Below are 685 nucleotides of genomic sequence, written 5' to 3' on the forward strand. Positions count from 1 at the left end.
CAGCATGACCACACATATCTGTTTGACACACTGGATGATGGCTTCTGGGGTGCCGGAGATTGTCACTGCGCGCTCTGTGGAGTTAGGCAGCATGTCCCCTGCTACCTGCACCTGAGCTCCTGTGGACTAAAGAGATAGAGAGAGAAAAAAACAACACCAGGCTATGATTTAGAGCATCCGCAGCTGATGATGGTGTGATCTGCTCTAAGACCGCACTGCTCTCTGGGGAACACTGGGCCAAATGTTGCCATCTGCATGCAAGCATATGTTTCTGTTGAAGACATTCAGCAATGTCGTGATTTCCATACAACAGGGGCCTTCAACCTTTTTTAGATAAAGGAACTCTTAGTGGATAGAAAGATTGAGCAAGGACCTGGTTATACTGAGAACAGCATGTGTCTAGTGGGATGTTAATATATTTACATAATTTGTATTTACTTGTGAGTTTTGTGGCTTTGTGGCTGAAGACTTCTGCCATACAAGATGGGCTTGGAAAGTTGCATAAGCCAGTAAAAGAGATCTGACAATCCATTATCAGAAAATAAGTCTAAGAGCAAAGTTTCATACCTCTCTCATCTCTTTGATTTTCGAGCCTCCTTTGCCAATGAGGGAGCCGCACTGACTGGCGGGCACCACTAGGCGCAAAGTGACAGGGGGCTTACTGGTGGCTGGGCTGTTGCTCATG

General features: G+C 46.3%; 1 long non-coding RNA gene across 1 annotated transcript; it reads right to left on the reverse strand.

Moving 5' to 3' along the window:
* Positions 1-50: 50 nt before the first annotated feature.
* LOC107577947 (uncharacterized) lies at positions 51-679 on the reverse strand. The gene is made up of 2 exons (XR_001608274.1): positions 568-679; positions 51-126 (listed from the first exon to the last, which is right to left on the reverse strand). It is a non-coding gene; the product is annotated as an uncharacterized lncRNA (long non-coding RNA).
* Positions 680-685: the final 6 nt, after the last annotated feature.

Source organism: Sinocyclocheilus grahami, unplaced genomic scaffold (genome assembly GCF_001515645.1).
Source record: "Sinocyclocheilus grahami isolate Dianchi unplaced genomic scaffold, SAMN03320097.WGS_v1.1 scaffold7931.1, whole genome shotgun sequence".
Lineage (NCBI taxonomy): Eukaryota > Metazoa > Chordata > Actinopteri > Cypriniformes > Cyprinidae > Sinocyclocheilus > Sinocyclocheilus grahami.